The sequence below is a fragment of the Coturnix japonica genome, chromosome 1 (assembly GCF_001577835.2).
Source record: "Coturnix japonica isolate 7356 chromosome 1, Coturnix japonica 2.1, whole genome shotgun sequence".
NCBI lineage: Eukaryota > Metazoa > Chordata > Aves > Galliformes > Phasianidae > Coturnix > Coturnix japonica.
In genome coordinates, this window is record NC_029516.1 from 56738841 (window position 1) to 56758589 (window position 19749).

Sequence of the window (19749 nt, forward strand, 5' to 3'; positions counted from 1 at the left end):
TAATTAAATTAATGCACTAACGTAGTTTAACAAAATTCATCTAGTTTTTCTGAGCTTTATCATGCTACTTTATATGAGTTACAGCCATGCCCAAAAGAATACATCAACATGAATTTGCTCTTCATTTAAGTCATTAGGCCAGAGGTGTCAACATGCAGGTGCAGAAAAATGGATAATTACCTTTTCATCCATGCAGTGAACAACTATTGAAAATACTTTGTTTATTCTCCGAGTCGCAGCATCTTTTTATCCCAGATCCCAAGTACTTTTTTTAGTTGCAGTGTGAGTTCACCTTTCAAGCAATCCAAAGAATTTTGTTCTACCCAGTTTTATCATCACTCTTGTTGAGTAATGCTGTTTAATTTGTCACAAATGATCCCTAGAGGCTCACACAGGTAACATCACAGCATACTTCCCTTACTTTATTTCTGTTGCCCCTTTTTCTACTGCTTTCACATTTCAGAGCAACAAGAAATAGAGATCTTTTTCCCTTAGGAACTATGCTAGAAATATTTTTCTAATCTACTCCATTTGCATGGTTTTCTGTCAGCCCATTATGAGTGAATGAGAAACTTTAGTATAAACTACAGTAAATCATATGACAGTTGTTCTTTTCGGTGGTTATGCTAAATCCTGTCTCCGTCTCTTTCAAAAGTGCACAGCCTCATTTTCCTATCTACCACTAGGAAAGGCTACCACTCTTTATCACAGTCAGAAATCACGTGGAAACGAAACCCAGTCAACTCAAACTACTTAAATAATACTTCATCATAGGACATCTTTGCTCTCTGCTCGTCTCCCGTGTATGCTGAGCCAGAGATCACAGTATATTGCACTATTCTGAGGAATGCAGGAGCAAAAGGAGTAAAGAAAAGCAACCTCCAATATGGACTTCAGAGTGAAGTTGCAAACTGTAAGATATGATTCAGCACCCAAGATCTTAGCAGGGAAGAGCAAAATGTTCATTTGGAAGACTGAATCACTGTGCTGGGATCTGGCCAACAGGAATATGTGAGGCAAACTCGAGAGCTGCCACAGGCAAAAAGAGAGATTTTAAATGTGAGAAGGCATATGGAGGAAGAAGAAACAGAATATTCCAGGTTGGAAAAGACCCACACAGATCACTGAGTCCAACTTTCTGCTCCACAGAGGACCACCTAAAGTGTAAGCTGTAAGTCTGAGAGCATTGCCAATATATTGAATTCTAGCAGCTCAGGGCCATGACCACTGCCCTGGGGAGCCTGTTTGGTGTCCATCGCCCACTGCTGAAGAATCTCTACTAACACCTAACCCAAAGTTCACTTGGAAAAAGCATTAATTAACCTGAAAGAGCTGATGAAGAGAACTTAGACTGGTATGTGAAAGTTCTGATTGCAGAATGGATTCCCTGAAGCTCTCCCAGAAAACGCAGAAAAGCAGAGAGTGAGCAGAATGACAACCTCATACTCAGAGCTCAGATAGTGAAACTTGAGCCATAGAGGCAGAAAGGTTGGTGGAAGGAACATAGCCTTGTTCTTTGTACAGAAAAACCAGATTAATTAAGTCTTTGCTCTCTTGAATGCCCTGTGTTATACAGCAGGTGTTTCTTAGATGCAATAAATCTGTATGAAGGGCAAAGACAACAGGAGGAAGGAGTAGTCAAATTTATGCCACCATAAGGACTTGGTAAGTCATGTTTATGGTTCGACTTGCTGATTCTAAAGGTCTTTTCAAGCCTAGATGATTCTGTGATTCTACAGTCGTGCTGTGAGGGAAAAACACTCAGAAGCTTCTTGGACATAGAGTAAGCCATGAGCAATGGGTCTCCATTTATAAGATTTCCACAGCTGTGACTGAGACTAACACAGCTGGGCCTGCCTTTCATTCTGTGTGTGTGTGTCTGTGTGTGTGTGTATGCGCCCATACAGTACATAAATGTGTACTCAGCAATGGCTTGATGAAGCCTGGCAATCATTAAAGTCCTTTGTATTGCTTCAATATACATAAATTAATGCAATTTCTATATTTTGTAAAAAAACAAAAATAAAAATCACTATGTTTTCCAATATGTACTGTGATGCAGAAAGGGCATGTTGCATTAAAAACAGGCAACTTTCACCATTGGCACGTGTATAGTTCCTTGTACACAGTAGATGGCGGTAGGAGACCACACAATTCTAAGTCTATTTCCCACATTCAGGGAGAAATTATTACCGCTGCTAACAAGCACAACAGCTTTACAGGTAGCTCTAGCTGGTTTTAATGGTCAGTGGGGAGATGCTGGATCGATTTTTTATTATAATTATTTATATTATTTATTTTTATTAATATTATTATTATTATGATTTATATTAAATAAAAAATGAGATGTACGTTTCCTTCCCATCTCTTTCTACCATAATCTAAGTAGATACATTTAGTAACCACAACATTTAGTTTCACAGCAACTTTAATAATCAAATTCATTTACCTGAATCAAAGGAGCCACTTGGTGTAGTTAGCAATGGCATGAGTTGCAATTCAGCTTCAGTTTTTAAGCCACGTCCCTTGGGAACTTTCTCCTACCTCATTGCATAGCAGATACATTTTACTCAATAGTTTATCCATCAGATTCCAACTGAGCACTGGAAGATAAGATAGACTTTATATTCATGTGTCAGCAATGTAGAAAAGTCAAGCTTTAAACATTTCAAAGCTATATTTACCTGTACCTGGAAGCAGTGACATACCGGGTTGGTTGTAAAACAAATGAACAAAAAAATAAAACAAACTGAAGACAGCTCCTGCATTTACTTAAATTCCACTTTTGTTTATGCATAGTAAGTCTGTTTTCAGTTATTTCATTGCCTGACTAAACAGCTGAATGGCATTTTTTGCATGTTTTCTGTGGGGTGTAGCAATGATTGAGACCTTCGAGCATCCATCATTTTACATGGAATTACAGAAGTTCAGCATTCGCAGTCTCAAATACTGAGCACAGATACACTCCTAAAGACAAACAGCGACAGTGTTGCATGTTTTTTCTTGTTTTGTTTTGCTTTTTTAAACAAATACAGAAAATGCTTTAACAGAGTTTGAGTACTTTATTGTTGCTAAACATCTTTAATGCAGTGGGACCTTCTTACTTCACAACGTCCTCACCCAAGACACGCTCATAAAATTCCCTGCTAAGTGGAAGCTATATTTAACAAGGCTTCTCTGATGAATGTCTTGATTTCCATCATGAGTTCTAATCAGGGGAATAGTATCTCTGTTGGCCTACTTGTAGTAGAGATATTAGCAGTTGGCAGATCTCCGTGTGAAGAGACCTCCTTCCTTCCTCTTATACTACATCAAATAGTTTCCACAAATTAGATGATTTTCAAGTTTGTTGTGGCAATGGAAAGGATGAGGGTGGTGGCAGCATGGATTGGTAAAGTGGCCAAGGTGACTCAAATGCTCAGTGGGTTGGGTAGGCATGAGAAGAACACCTCTGCAACAACGGTTTTGCCTTGTGTTGTTTCATTTGGTAAAGGCAGAAACCACATCAATGTCTATAAACAACTTCAAAGGTTTTGTAGAGGGCAAAGGAAATTATAACTAGGAAAGAAGGAAATAATACTGGTAATGAGATATAATGTGCCTTAGCTTTTGTCTTTGTGCATAGAATCTCTTTTAGATATTTGTTCATGTTAGACAGAATCTGGAATCTGGAAATATTTCTGTCTGTCTATGGGTGACTGTGTAAAGCAATTCTTGAGTAATACAATTCAGAGGTGTCATTTATGTTCAAACCAAACTGATTTCCCCCTAAAATTCCAAAGTACAGATATTTCAAAAACCTTGTCAGTGCTCCAATTGAACAAGGTTTTACACTGCTAGGATTTGTCATCCCAGCATTTCCAGGCTGGTTGTGTTTTTTCTAATAATCTGTGCTAGGCTTAATTTAAATAGGCTACCTGAGAAAGCTTGTTATTGCTTCAAACATTTGTTGTTCTCTTACGCGGGATAGTTCCTCATAGTAGATCTGTAAGTAGAATATTATACAGATCTGGACTTGCATTACAGTTACATGTACAATCTTGTAGACTTCACTGTTTAGAATGGTTTTTTACCATAGCTCTTCATCTTAGGGTGGAAACGTAATGTTCAAATATTCCTTAGATGGAAGATCATTGAGTTAGGCAATCTTTGCAGATCATAATTCAGTGAGAGAAGAGCCTTCATGTTAAGGAAAAGCAATATTGCTTTAAATCAGTCAAAATCAGATTTCAAGTCTTTCACTGGTTTTAATGGTTAGTATATCTACTTCTCTGCAAGTGCATACATTGTTCATAGGGCCTGGGGATTTTTTTCTGGATAGCTTCTTGAGTCCATAGAAGCAGCTCTGGAATGGATCTGGAAAATAACTATTTATCTGTGAGGAATTTGAAGGAGATGTCACGCTCTCAGACTCTGCTTGCTCTGCTCTTGTTCCTTAAGCTCGACTACTATTCCTATTGAAAAAATGGAAACGGAGCGTTCAAAGTCAAGTGTTTAAACCTGAGGTATACCAACCCCCCAGACTGCAAAAGGATGTTGTTTTGACTAATCTCTAATAAAATTTAATTCAAGTGCAAAATCTATTGTGTGTAGAGATGATCACAGTGTGGCAAGATCTGAGAAGTCCCCAAGTAGCTGTAACAGTCTTTGAAGCAACTGAGGAAATGAGAGCCAGGGATCCGAAAGCATTCATTTTCTCAGGAGTGTGGAAGCTTTCCATTGGCACGGGTTCTTGTTGGTTTTGGGGGCACAGAGATGGCGCCATTTCTTATTTCTCCCTTTGTCCTCTGTCATTCTGTGTTACATAATACTCAATTCACACAAATTGTATTGGCAAACAGCTCTCTGAGTATGTTAGTATTAGGATGTGGTTTCTATGATTCTGCTCCAGAACTCATCTTTCTTCATGACAGTCAACAAATTAGCCTTACTTTCCTCCATTTTGTGGTCTCCGTGCGACGCCTGGGGAATTTGAACCTATGCAGGTAGTAAGTCATGGATGCTCTCTGACCTGACTCTCTACCAAAATCAACTCCAAACCAAGATATTACCTAGAGCTGGCATAGTTGCTTAGGTTAAAATTGTTTAAACCAAATATTTGGGGCAATTATAGTATTACAGCAGAGTTTAGAGGGTGATTGCCAGTGCTGTCAAAAGGTGAAGCTGACATTTTTTCAGTATCTCTCCTTGCCAAAGAGCTTTAAAATGTGAATGCTATTATTGTATTAGTGTAGCTTTTTATTCTTGAACTGAATTTTAAACATGCTTACTGTTTCGGGTAGGCAATACAAAATCCCCTTTGCTACTTTCCTGGAATTTCAACCAAAAGGAATGGTATAACATTATATAATCAGATTTTTTTAAAAATCAACTTGCAGTTTTACATGGCATCTTGTGTTTGCTCATGGCAGCCAGAACTGAGAGTTGCCATTGAAAACAGAGAGTCATGGCAGTATATGCACTCCAAAAATACCTTCTGGTTGCAAAAAATATTTAAGAGTGTTAGGCCAAAAGAGGAGTGAGAGGAAAGGAAACAAAGGCAGGATTGGAAATTGTTCATTGCAGTGTCAGATAAAATTCAACATGGAGAACAATTTGTGGAATAAAAATGCAGCCCTGCAGAGCACTAAGTCCTCCTGAGTATGGGGAGAAGATGAAACAGGAATGACTCTCAAACCACCCCATTAAAATTGGTGAGCAGAAAGCATTGTGCATAATCCAGCTCAGGACTGGTGAAAGATACGTCTCTCCCTGCTTTCTAGAAAGAATAGACACACTGTCTCTAAGTGTGTCTTCGGGTTCTGGAAGAACGAAAGTCTCAGAAACCAAAATTCTAGCTATTCCATGGTTGGGTTATTGAACTGAAAGTATGCCATAAATCACTATACAGTTAAATGGTCCAGCAAAATGAGAAGCAGTGATCTTTTGATTTGCCTCAAAGGGAGCCGGAGATGGGTCATTATCTCTTATAATAAGTGATGTAACTTTATGACAGAATCAGCTGTTCTCTTGCATCTTTGTCACTTGCTCTTAGAACACGCAGACTCAGAACAGATCTATAGTCTAGAAGCTGAGAGAAGAGGTAAGATAGAATCCTTGCACAAGAAAATGGAGGAAGGATAAGGACTACTAGAGTTTGACTCAGAGATGTTGGGGAAAAAAAGCACCGCTTGTCCCTGACCTCAATGGAAATAAAGAGAAAAATAGAAAACTCCGTATTCTCTCATAAAGAATATACAATCAATGGTATGAAATGGCAGCAAATTACACAGAGGAAGCAGGAAGCACTTGTTCTCCAGTTTGTCTAGATCAACAGCTTAGTAGGTTCATAGGAATGAAGTCATCCTAAAACTGCAGTCACAGGACCACGAGAGGAGGCACCCACTCACAGTGTGATAGGTCAGAGCCAGGAAGATTTCATCTGCCTGTGGGTTTCAGTAAGGAATTTGGGACAGTGGGAGACTGCTTACTTGTAAAGGTCCCCATGTATCTTCTGGTGAGAAGACACCAACTAGTCTGGCTGTTCTGTTGGGAAAAGGAAAGATTTTTTTTTTTTTTTGGCCAGCAAAATGGCAAAACTGGAAGAGGAGGAGCCTCTGAAATGAAAAACAGAAAAATCAGTTACATAGAGGTGTCTGGAATGATCTGTTCCCATCCATCAAGTGTGCTGCCATACTTCATCCAAGTAAACCTACGGAACTCTCATCTCCTGCACAGGCAGGAACTCTGTCAGCCTGCTGCTACTCCACTATTTAACGCAAAACACTGCTAATCTGAGCTCACTCCTTAGTTTGTGTTTGTTGATGTCCCAGTTGTTTACTCTGGGGTTACTGTGAATTGTCGGTATTGTTTTCTTTAAACAAGGGAACACATTATTCAGAAAGCACCAGACAGCATCTTCATAATTATCATGAAGTCTCCTGTGGAGTTTCCTGTTAACTTTCACGGTGTTTTTGAAGAAAATTCTTTTGAAGGCTTTTGTAGGCTCCTGTCCAACATATCTGGGGAGTCTGTATTTCAGCATCTAGTTTTAGTTTTCTTTAGCTTTTATTTATGGCCACTTGAGTGCCCATAACTTCCTCGTATTTGAACACATTTTTTAACCAGCTTATCTCAGGTTTGCACAGATTTGTGTAGCGTTCAGCTGATTCACTGGTAATTAAAGCATAATCATAGAGGCTGTTCTGAAACCCACTTCATTTGCAGCTTGTGATCTTCCTGCCAGTGCTGTGCATAAACACGCGCACAGAGCTTACTTTGTTCAGTTCTGTACAGCTACACCAGAACTGTGCAGAACATGGACAGGAAGATATAGAGGCTGAAGTTTAGAGCAGATATTGTAAACAGGACACAAATTCCAGTGAAACTTCCTTTCAGGAAGCCTAGCCATCTTTTTCACTTATTTTCTTCCCAGTATTTTTTTTTAACTTTAGTCTCTAAACCACCTCATTTTAAAGGATACGAATTAGTCTTATCTTCCTCCAACTGACTTTTCCCCCACTCCTTATCAGAACTGCAATTTTAGAACATACTGAGATGAAATGCACTTATACTATTTCCTGGCAGCTTATGAAGTTCCTAAGACCTGGCTATTGCTTGTACATACAGTTACAAAGAGGGGAGCACACATTTTTGTAATAAGTCCTCCAATTGAGATACAGATCCAATCAAATTCTAAAACATCCATTCCCTTGCTATCATTTCACGCTTGCTGCTGCTTTCTATTCTCCATATTGTTCATAGCAACACTTCTGCAGATGCAGTGCAAACTGTAGTTTTCCTCTGCCACTCAACCCTGCTCAGCTCATAATTCATTACTTCGTCAAATCTACTCCTAAACAGGGACAGTGCTGTTTCAAACAGGGCAGAAAGGACAAATCCCACCATACTACTGCCCAGGTAGCCTTGAGATAGCTTCTCTCTCTACAGACCGTACTGCAGCTGACATCTGGCATCCCACACAGATGGACATGCTTCTCTGCCTAATGGCTGAAATGTTCTCAATCCGTAAATACTTCAAAATATCTGGGAACTGGCAGAACACAAGGGGTCTTCTGTTAAGTAAGACATCTGCCTGCACAATATTCTGAAAGAAGGCCCTAGGTATAAAATTTATGGAGTGAGAAATTGTTTGTGTAAAGGCTAAATTGTTCAAAAAACAACTATTGTTATTAGATCTGAATTAGCTCCTCTGATGTTACATCAAACCTTATTAGCCCTCTTTTAGCAAAAAGCTAAAGTTGTTGCTTAACTTGCTGGAACAAGCCATGAATTCCATTGTTTTTCAGAGGCTGTGGTTTGATTCCCAGAACCAAAATGAATCTGATTCTTGAGCTGGCATATACCCTTAAAGCATTCCTAGATCAGGGCTCTGAAAAGGGAGAATCTGGTTTCAAAACCTCGTCCACGCTAATGGGTTCCTTATGGGTGATAACGGTGCAATTACGATGGAGAATCAGACTGAGCCCAGTAGCCACCCTGTTCAGATTCATTAAGAGAAGGAGCAGAGACTGAGGGTCCTTACATCTGGCCCTGTGAGGACAAGGAGATGTCATAACCTCTGACTGGTAACGATGGTGTTAAGAAAGATGTTTACTTGAGGACTTACTAAAAAACACTGCAATCCTGTGGAATCTTTCCACTTCACTCAGATATAAATCACATTCTGTTCCTGTCACGCTTATCTGCTCAATGTTAATTACCTTGAAAAGATCTTCTAGAGCCATTTGTAGAAAAAAACTCTGCTTATTATTTCTGGTTGATAGTTACTTATGAGGCAGGTAAACAACAGTGGTTACAGATGTCCCTTTTCATAGAATCACAGAACCATAGTATCATTAAGGTTAGAAAAGACCACTAAGGTCATCTAGTCCAACAGTCCACTTACCACCAATACTGCCCACTGACCACGTCCCTCAGTGCCACATCCACACGGTTCTGGAACACCTCCAGGGACGGTGACTCCACCACTTCCCTGAGCAGTCTGTGCCACTGCAGCACTGCTCTTTCCATGAAGAAACTCTTCCAGATACAAATTCTAAACCTTCACTGGTACAACCTGAGGCTGTTTCTTCACGAACTACGACTTGTCACCTGAGAAAAGAGACCGATCCCCACCTTGCTGCAGCCCCATTTCAGGTACCTGTGAAGAACAATGAGGTCTCCTCTCAGCCTCCTCTTCTCCAGATTAAGCAGCCCCAGTTCTCTCAGCCACTTCCCATAACTCTTGTCTTATCCCTTCAACATTTCTTTTGTTCTTCTCTGCATGTGTTCAAGCAACTTAATGCCCTTCTTGCAGAAAGGAGCCCTGAACTGAACACATACTCAAGGTGTTATCACATCACTGCAGTGTAAAAAGGGGCAATCACTGCCTCGGTCCTGCTGGCCACACTGTTTCTGATGCAGGCCGGGATACCATTGGCTTTTTTGGCCACCTGGACTCTGCTGGCCCATGTTCTGCTGGCTGCCAGCATATCCAGGTCCTTGTCTGCTGGGCACTTTCCAGGCAGTCTTCTCCAGACGCTGTCATTCAGACAGCAGATCTTCCAGCCTTACTAAAGATGCATGGAGGTAGAGGTAGGAGAGAAGAAATTCCCTCTGGTTATGTTATCTGTAATCCAATACTGTTAGATACTCAACTTGTTCTTGAAGTTCACGAAGTAACAAGCGGAGACAGATGAAAAGTTCTCATGCAAACCTATAGTCCTGGTCACCAGAATTCAATTAGACTAGATCAGAAAAGTGTTTGTTAGACAAGCTCACAACCACACAATGATAGAATCATTAAGGCTGGAAATTACCTCTAAAATCAAGTCCAATCATTGCCACACTCACGAATCTTATTCAAGCCAAGAAAAGTCTTCCCTGAGAATGAAGGGATTTGGGGTGGTACCTACTATCCTTAACTGTCTATATGCCAGGTTACACCTGAGCAGATGAAAAAAAAGCTGGTTCTTTCGGGAATGACTGTTTTATTCAGGAACAAATGGCAACATTATGGGCAGCAAAGGCCGTTCATTCTGAAAGAATACACCTAAAATCACAAACTTGAAAGAAAGTATTTAGTCCTTTTCTGTACGCAGGCCAAACAAATGAAGAAAATCAAACTGTAAACTCCATGAACTTTGTATGATGCTGAGGTTTGTTTGTTTAAAACAAAATGGAGGAAAAAAAGAGGCAGGAGCACCTATCTTGTAACATGGACTTTAAAGTGTAAAATAAATACATAGCTAAGAAGCAGTCAGGCCCAGGAATCCAAAACAAAGTTTATTCAAAACGTGAGCAGTGGTACAGCTGTCACAATGCTGACTTTTCATTATTCAGGTTTCAAAGGAAAGTTAAGCCCCATCACGGATTCCATGTCTGTGTAAATCCATCACCAGCTGTACCTGCAGATGCTGCACTCATTCACAGCTGTTCATCAAGGAAGTCACCAGAATCACAGTTGTCTTTGAGCAAACAATAACACATGATTCAATTGATTTTTGAGAAGCTAAGTTCATTTTGCAGTGCTTTCAGGATTATGCTCAAGTTTGGAGCATGTAGTTCTGGAAGCGTATTTTTCTCCCTGCTATGTAATCAGCTGCAGGAAATGTGTTCTTCCAGGGCAAAGAATGCATTACCTGGAGAATACAGGCTTTACTTTTCACTGTCTGTATTATTTCTTTAAAGTAATAGGTGAAAATTTACATTGTGTATTTCCAAAGTGTCATTATGCTGTAAATAAAACTACAGTAAATCATGAAAACTGAAATCAAAATACAATTTGAGCAACGGTCTCCATCTTACTAGAGAAAGAATTCACACCGAGTATTCCCTTTCCTAGCTCAGAAGCTGGCAGGGCTGTTTTTCAAATTTGAGCAGGCACATGAACGAGAAGAGGTGTTCCCACATCTGCCCAGTGTAAGTAGCAGGAAGGATGGAACCACGCTACATTTAGTTCATCTTAACTCTTCCAAACGTGGCTTGGGCTGTGGTTCTGAAGAAAGAGCAGAGCTTGGAGCCAGCGGTGTCTGGAGAAGAGGGCAATCTGGTGCAAGGGCTGGAAGCAGCATGTGTCTATCTGCTCAGTGCTCCTGTTTGATTCCTGCTTGACAGAAGGATCTATGCCATTGGTGAGAGCAGGACGAAATCCAGAGTAGGTGTCATTGTGGTAGACTGTGAAGAAAAGCCAGTCTTTTCCATGTCCTCATCCTAACTTGCATTTTTCAATGCTATACATGTGGTATTCAAGAGAGTATTTTCTCCTTTTACTTCCATTCTTGTTCCTCCTTGCTTAGGTGTACAACAAAATATGCCCAGATGATTTCCTATACACCCTACAATGGGAAATGTGCTTTGGCAGGGGGTTGGCCTACATCATCTCCGCAGGTCCTTTCCAACACCTACAATTCTGTGATTCTGTGACAACATGTGTGTATCTGAGTAGCACAGCTCCTTGACAAATTGCAGTTGCAGACCTGTGCTTACATATGTGGGGCCAGATGGCAGGCAAAGCTCTGGCAGCCCTGAGGCCTTCACTCCATGAGAACTCCTTCTGCCCCTGGTGGACCTACACCAGTGGAAGGCAATCGTTGCTGTTTTTAGCAGAAACCCAAGTGCAGGAACCATAAACTGGCTGGAAAGATCCAAGATGTGGAAAATCAGAAATTCTAAAAAAGTTTGGGTTTAGTCCTCATTTATTGTCACAAAACAACAAAAAAATGATTCCAATCCCATCAATCCTTTCCCACTGACTGGTCTGCCATTCAGCCCGGCACCTTTTACCACAGGAGTCCTTGACACGAGGTCTGTGTCAATAATTCAAACAAGGGAAAACAGAAATTTTAAATACCAAGTTAGTTTTGTTTGAATGTGACTTTTGAGCACTTTTGGGCTGATTGCCATTAAAAGAGGCAGTAAAGAAGTAAAAAGGAATTTTAGATTTCTGCAGTAAAGGCAGTTAGCTGTCCTCTGTCCCACCCCCAACCACCCTGTGCTTTTACTCCAGTGTTTGTATTACCATTTTGAGAATAAGTTCCTTATGATTTTGCTTTGTGGAAACTATGTGCCAACTCTTAAGCTTCTACAGTAAGATTTTATTTATGAGTCATTTGTACCAAAACCAGGCACTTTTGGAGCCAAATGCCGCCAAGTCAGGACATCTAATAAAAACACAACTGAAAATTTAACATTAAATCTTTTTAGAGCTCCTTACAGAGATCTGACAGCAGAAAAGCTCCCGTCCCTCCAGACATTTGGAATTTCACATTTTGACATTTGTTTGTTTGCCTCGCTGTATTGAAGCAGTCGGATGTGACCATTTCCATTTAGGTACCATGGTTGTGCTTTTACAATGCTCGTTGCTTTAAACCAAGTGATGCCAAGCACATTTCTGGAGGAATCAACCTCTAGCCACATGTGCTGATGTGGGACAAAGGTTTTCTCAGTGGGAGCCCCACACTTCCCTGAAAAACATTGATCATGCTGGCCTATGTTGCTCTCTCTCTGTCTGGCCATGGTGAGTGTATGGGCAGAGCAACAGATGTCAAAAATCCAAAGGACTCACATTTGCACCACAGTGTTACACAGTCACCTTGAATCTTTCTCAGGGATGTGCAAATCATCCTCTATGAGAAAAGGAATGAATGAGATGAACCTGTACAACTATGTACGTCAGGAAAGGTTTCTCTAGTGCAAACCAATCCATCCTTTTGCAAGCAATAATTCTTTCACTGCATGGATGCTAGGGAAGTTAATTAGCAGACACTGCAAATGTTGTGTTGATGATAACAAAGACTTACAGCTTTTTGAATAGGCCAAACTACATAACACAATATTTTCTATTTGCATGTTTTAAATTCAGTTTCTTCATCATTCAGTCTGCTTCAGTAATAAACTGCTTCTGGATAAAGTATGAATTCATCTAAAATGTGACATATGTAAAACAAACACAGGTCTCTGGACTCCTATTTTTAATTTAAGACAGGTGGGATGAAGAAGAAAGTCAAAAGATCTCAGAGTGAAAATCTAAAAAGAATAAAATAATTGTATCCTCATTAAGACAATCTTTAAACAATTCATAATATTCCAAAGGAAATGTAACAGTAATTGCTTTTGCAATGTTTCACACAAATCAATTACACCTCCTCCCAAGTACTTCAAAGCCATTCAAAACTAGAAAGTTGGTTAAAAAAATTATTATTTCCAGACCTTTCCATTAAATCTTTCAAATGTTTACTTTGCCAGATAAACTGAACTTGCTTGACAAAGACAAAACTTCCACACAAAGGCTAAGAGTTTGACATTATTTGTAGAACTTAAGCCACTGCCTCTATCAAGCTCGAATGAATGACAGAGTTGTGCTGGCTGCTGTTTTGCTAGATTACTTGTTTGTTTGTTTTTATGCTGTGTTTTTAGGGAAAAAAACTAACTTTAATATGTCTGTGGTTCCACCTAAGTAATTACAGAAAATGTGCTACTGTATGGGTTGGACGTCACCACTTCTGTCTTCCATTACTTGCTATTATCTTTTTTTCTCATTAGGAATGCAAGTCAGTAACTGTGCTAGATGGAAAAATACAAGTTTACTGAAGACTACAACTGAGTTTTGATGATGAGGAAATGCAGCTCTAACTCATTTCCTCAAGTGCCCGCCTATACATTTGGGGATGGCCAAGATACACAATTTATACCGCTCAGGGATTCCACAGACATGCAAAGTGGGATGCGATATTCCTCAATCCCAGATCTGCTTTTTTTTCCACTTTGTCAGCCAAAACATGTTTAGAGGATGCATTATAGGTGCCTGTGGCAACTAGGTATGTTTATCAGGGCATCTGTTGTTGCACCTTTTTATGGCTCTGTCAGAAAACTATTTCCTTTTATTTCAGTTGAAGCTTTCAGTTTTCTTTCAAGAAACCCCTCCAACATTCAGTGCCAAAAAATAAAGCTTTACCAGACCTCTTCCCAACATCTTAATTTATATGCACCGCTGCCTATTTTTTATTAGGTGCTATTTGGTATCTTTTCCACACTATCCTTCCCCACACAAGAAGAATGAGTCAATCCTTTTCTCTTGGTCTCCGCTGCTTATACGTATTAAAATTTCAAGCCAAAACTGGGCTTTGCAACCATCATGCATTTTTTCCCATAAACGTCAAGTTGCAATTTGCCAGTTTTAAAGCTACCTGTGTGAGAATACAGTCTGAAACATCTCAGCAAAGACACTGAGATTTGGGTCTTAATTCTGTACTTATACCCTGTATTTCCACTGGGAGCCTACACTCCATAGAAATTCATTCCCCATCCTGGACAATAGCATGGGCAGCCACTGCTTTGTGGCTTTTTATAACCTGGCACTACGATGCTTTTCAACTGAGCTGGGGTGGTCCTCAGTTTGGCTTCAGACCTGTCTCATCTCCTTAGGCAAGGGTGTTTTAGATTCTTGGTCAACATCAGTTGCTGCTACTGTGTGATCAACCCCATGCTCTGCTCCTGCTTTGCCACCTGCCTCTGCTCCCCCTCATCCTCTCTTGGGAAGGAAACATTCTTCTGCTGCTTCTTGACAGAGGTTTCTTCTCTGACCTAAAAATGAAGACTCAATCTTCTCATAAATACATATTTATAAAAAATATGGTCTAAACCAACTGACCTTTTCTCCCTAACTTTCCAAAGAATCCATTTTGAATGAAGGCCGTCAAAAAGACATGATCCCAAGGATATTTCACCCCAGCAGCTGAAATGTGGCAGCTCTACAACTCTGCTTCAATCATAGAATCATAGAATGGTTTGGGTTGGATGGGACCCTGAAGATCATCTTGTTCCAACCCCTCGCATTAATCAGGGTTGCCTCCCTCTAGATCACAGGATTATTCATGTTGGAAAAGACTAGTCTACATCACCCAGTCCAACCACCATCCCATCCCCTCCTACCATGTCTCTCAGTGCCACATCCACATGGTTCTCCAGCTCCTCCAGGGATGGTGACTGCACCACATCCCTGGGCAGCCTGTTCCAATACCTCACCATCAGGCACTAGACTAGGTTGAGTGGCTCTGAAATTTTTATAAATGCTTTAGTGCCATTTTGCAGGAAATGGAACCATGGAACAAGGAGAAGAACAAAAGAGGCAACTGGGAAAGGCAGCGAGGTGTCATGAAGGAACCAGAGGAAGCAAAAGGAATCAGCTGGTCAGGTTTTCATTCCCTGGGAGACCCAGCCATTCTGATCAGAGAAACATGAGCTGACAATTGACTCAAGTTGCTGCAACAAACACAGGTTCACCATCACAGTGTAACAGAAGAGGCAGGAGCTTCAAGTGGCATGTGGTTAATCACAGAGCTGACGTACCTCTGAGAAATAGAGCTGTATGCCTCAGCTGAAAGAGCTGAACATCGTTACTACAATCATCATGGGACTGTTTATGTAAATGAATCACAAACAGAAAAGGCTTAGAAAGAATGAAGACTGTGACAGCCTGAGTCAAGAAAATAAACTGAGTAGCTGGAATGAAAAGGACAATCCTATGATGGGCTCCAAAGCTCAGTCCTTATTTAAGCCGAGTGAGAGATATAACAATGGGGAAAAGTCTTTTCTCAGAGATTTCATCCTTTGCCTTTCATTGAAAACCCCTGCACATGCAACAAAGAAAAATCATAGAGTGATTTTATTTCCAGTTCATGTATAAGTACGTCATCCTGGTTAGGAAAGATGGAGCTGACAGGCCTCAAAGCAGCAGTAACTGTCCCCTTCTTATATACCAGAGAACCAAAAACTGGAGCCTTCCTTCCTAAGAAATTAAACACTTAAAAATACTTATTTTCTGTGCTATGTTCTGCAGTTATTGGGTTTATTGGTGGTGATGGTCACGGTTTTTTTTTGCCTTCTTCCTTCCTTCTTTCAAACGCAGCACACATCATTAACAGAGGCAATTACAGGTGGTTTCCTGACTGCCATCATCCAGAAGAGGAAAGAGGCAGAACCCTCAGGATGCTTTCTATTTACAAATCCCAACCAAGATGTTTCTGTTCTGTCTCATGCAACTTTACGGAACAGTCTTGAAAACAACCACTGAGCCACAAATCTATTCAGCTACAACTTTTCCAACATGACTACGAAATAATTCAGATATTACATGCTCTACTGTTTTGCTCTGAGATTTATTTTTCTCCGCATTTGTTTTGTTAAGGAAGGATTTTTGCAAGGGTGACCTAATATATTTGTGAATTCCCTCCAGGACCTTTGAATGGAAGTGTGAGGGAAGAGAAAAACTTTTGTGGCTTTTCCCTTCCCTGTTTCTTCATTTCTGATCTACACCCGTCTGATCTTGGCTTGCAGCTGAAGACGGATAGATCATGGTGTAATAACCACGGTGTAATGGTTTCAAAGATTCTGCAGAAGAAGGTTTCATCACAGCGTTCCCCCTCCGTCCCAAATCTTGAGAAACAAACAAACAAACCAACTGAAAAGGAAGAAAAACCATTTCAGACCAAGGTGAACTGAAGCCAGGAAGTGGTTTGTGATGGTGGGAAGCAGGGACACTTACTTGACGATAGGAACAGTAATGTGTAACGCTATCAGCTCGTGACTTAATGAACTTCAGCAAGAAGTTTGGTTATTTTTAAAGGCGACTGAGACAGCAGAAAAGAGAATTTATGATCTCTGAAAACACTGAGGAAACCTTCTAAGTTCTTTTTTTCACATCAAGTTACCAGCTGCTATGGCTAAAAACAAGCCCTGCCATAATCTATTTTACTAATTCTTTCATTTTTCAGAAAAAGTGTATAACTTGTAGACCAAAACCTTATGTAGGTCACTGGGGTTGCATAAAATACTGTGTAAATGCTGCCATAAAACCAAACACATCAAACTTATTCTGCCGTAAATAACATGTGGTTACCATTTGTTTACAATTTAGTCCAGCTATCCAAACAAGCTAAACGTTTTGATAAACGTTTCACAGTCATTTTGTACAGAGTGAAGATTAGGGGAAGTATATCCCACATCTGCTCCCTCAGTGTCAGCAGCACTGCTCAGCCCTCTGGGGTGAACCCAACTGGGCTGACTGGGTATGGTGCTCACTGATGCACCGAGGAGCTGGTTCCACCAAAGCCATCCTTGTATTTTAAAACGAAAGGGAGAAATGCAATGCATGCTCTCTTTGTTTCATTTAATTCTTTATGAAAGAAAGAATTTATAGAGAGTAATGGGATTTGGGGTTGACAGCACATCATTTTCTCTGTACGCAACTGACTTAAGATCAGCAATTATAATTTGTCTGGAGGATAAACATGGAAATATGCTGAACTGAAGAGCTGTTGGAAGTGATGTGCAGAGGGGATATGTCGGGCTGCCTGTGGAGGCCGAAGGGAGGACTGCTTCAAAGCCAAGTTTCAAATATCATCTGTTTTCACTATAACACGATGTAACAAAACAAGCCTCAGTAAAATTCTCATTTAAGTGGGAGATAATTTAATTGTTTTGCTTTTTTTTTTCTTTTCACTGTCATCTCCCCACTAATTCAGAAAGATGTCTGGAGGATTTTTGTTTGCTTGGATCTCAGACATAAAAAAAAGAACGCACAATGCTCAGGAACAAACTGTTGCAAATGGGAATGAAATACGTAAACACGTTGGGAAGGCAGAAGTGTGCACGTGAGAAGCATGTACACTGACATACATTTTTGTGAAGTGAAAGAATGTATATAATACAAAACTATTGAAACTATCGAGAGGAAAAAGATTCTGTCCATAATCAAATAAATTATCCATGAATGCTTTTTCTCTCCACTGTGTTTTCATATGTAGGCTAGAGAAAATGAGATTAGGCCAAGCTATTAGATGAAGGTTGGCAACAAAGTGAATCTGCAATGTAGACTTAAAATGAGAAATCCTATCTGTTTCCTAGCTGTAAAAAGCACACGTGTTATTGGGGAAAGGACACAGACTACATGGGGAAACAACTGCTTGCAGCCAACAGATGCGGAACCTGACAGGGATGAACAAAGTGATGGTCAATGCTAAATCATTCTATTACAGCAACATGATTAATCCTGGCTGGTGACTCCTCTGTGATAAGGAATCTTACACAGTGACAGTATATATCGAAAAATGGCAACATGGCATTTAAAACTGTATGGCTGATTGTATGATTTTAATTGATACAACCTGATTGTGCGCTCGGTATGTGAATGCAGTGGTAGTTAAGATGCCCAGCAGAGATATACTGAAAGATAATAGCCAAGAATGTGTCAGAATGTATTTAAAGAAAGGAAAAGGGAAGTCCTCTGGGGGAAGGTGGGGCTTGAGGATCCTGGAGTTAGGTTATTGGGTCAGCAGAACCCCATTGTATATAATATGGGAAATCCCCCTAGACTGACAGTGCATCCATTACTTATCATACTGCCCTTGTGAAGGCATCTGATGAAAGAATCCAGAGACAAACACTTGGGCAAGATTGAGCAATTCAGTCCCTGGGAGAGGTGAGATTAGAAACACAGTGTGCAGTTGCCAGCTGGGGCCTGACAATGGGTAGCTGTACTTTCTGCTGTTGGTGCTGAGGCTCTTTGTAATGCCTGAAAATCCTTTGGAGGGCAACAGCATGTCATGGAGCAAAGAGATGGATGTCCGGGAGGGCAGGTCCTGGAAAAAACAGCTAGAGCAGTGTGTGCTGGTATGTATGATGATATAGACACATTCAGATGGAAAAAAACATCCTGAATAGGAGAAAGACAAGTTGTGTTATGCAACCCACTCTGTTTATATGGCAAAATAAGTTTTTACTCCCACCTGATTTACTGAGGACTGCCTTACACAATACTAGCACACTGTGGTCGGCAGTATAAATAATTCCCAAAGAGAACTGTCCTATTGTTTCTGACCTCTTTGCCAAAGCTTTGGTCTCCACAAAATCGTGGCAATACCACTTCATCCAAAATGGTCACATTTTGAAATGTTTTCTGGTAACTGAACACTAACAGAGAACATTAAGGGAAATTAACACAGTTTGACTTCCTAGGGAGCTCTAATACATGCCCAACTGGTTTTGATTGCTAAGATGGTAAGGGTATATTTCTTATAGCAGGGTAACAAACCATGACCCTACACAGACAGAAACCCAGCTTAGAAAACCTCAGATTCTTGCAGCCAGACAGACTGGCTGCCACTGGTCATGATCTCCCTTGAGATGGTTCATTGCTTTGAGGTTCTGCTAATCGATATAGACAGAATAAAGAAAATTCATGGGCAATCCTAGAACTGAGTCAGGGCTATACACCTAGAGAGACCTAAAGGTTTCTGGCTGATAAGAGGGTCTGGCCTTAGAGGAAAAGCATACATGCTACTTTATAACACCTCTTTGTGACATTGACTGGCCTTCTAAGATAGAATGAGGCCTGCTGTGATAGGGTGACAGCACTGGTGATCAAGGAAGGGCAAGTGAAGTCATCTACCTGGACTTGTGCAAGGCTTTTGACATGGTCTCACATCACATCCTTATTTCTAAATTGGAGAGACATGGATTTGAGGATAAAGAATTGGCCATGGCCAAAGGCTTTTGACAATGGCTCCACATTCAGGTGGAGGTCAGTCATGAGTGTTGCTCCCCAGTGGTCTGTTTTGGGACTGATGCCCTTCAACATCTTTATCAGTAACTCAGACTGTGGAATTCAGTGTACCCTCAGCAAGTCCACTGCTGACACTAAGCTGAGTTGTGCAGTCAATACAATAGAAAGGATACCGTCCAGAGGAACCTGGACAGGCAAGAAAAGTG